Genomic DNA, 929 nt, shown 5'->3' with positions numbered 1-929 from the left:
AAATCCATATGTGCATAATCCGAGATACACATTCCGGCTATTGCTAGGGGAATCCGGATGTACTTTCTTAAAATGTTTCCAGGCTTTTACATCTGATGGATGAGTCATCTCACCATCCGTCTGAGTATGCTCGGCATGCCATCTTTTCTTTCCAGCAGTCTGCTCTGTTTGGTACAATCTTTTCAATCTGTCTGTAATTGGTATGTACCACATCCTTTGGTACTGTACCCTATTACGTCCCCGTCCTTGCGGCTTGAATCGTGGCTTCTTGCAGAATCGACATTCTTCTAAATTCTCATCATCTCCCAGTAGATCATGCAGTTGTCGATGCAAACATCTATCATCTCCGAAGGCAACCCAAGACTATAAACCAGTTTCTGAATCTCATAATAAGAATCAGCAGACACATTGTCTTCCAGCAAATACTCTTTAAACAAGTCTTCCCATTCATTCATGCAACTTTCAGGTAGACTGTGATCAGTTTTAATATTCATCATTCTAGCAGCCAACGACAATTTAGAGAGACCTTCTCTACAACCAGTGTCAAATGGCTGATTCGCCGCATTTAACATTTCATAAAACTTTTTTGCATCTATATTAGGTTCTTCATCTTCATCATGAGCTACGAATGCATCAGCTACCATATCATGAACCCTATCATAATCTACCATCTCCTCCTGATGGTAACTATGTTCATTATGCAAATGATGATCAACCGGTTCTTTTTCCTGAAAATTGCTATTACTACTACTAGCTTCATTCTGATCATAATTAAAACCTTCTCCATGTTGAAACCAGATATAGTAATTTGCCGTGAAACCTCTATTTATTAAATGCTTCCAAACATTTTCACGATTTGCATTTCCGACAAGGACAAAACATCTTACCACTTTCTTTGGCGAGCGGTGTGGAATCTGCTTGATGCATAA

The sequence above is a fragment of the Brassica oleracea genome, chromosome C3 (assembly GCF_000695525.1).
Source record: "Brassica oleracea var. oleracea cultivar TO1000 chromosome C3, BOL, whole genome shotgun sequence".
Classification (NCBI taxonomy): Eukaryota; Viridiplantae; Streptophyta; class Magnoliopsida; order Brassicales; family Brassicaceae; genus Brassica; species Brassica oleracea.
This window is presented reverse-complemented; position numbering follows the sequence as displayed.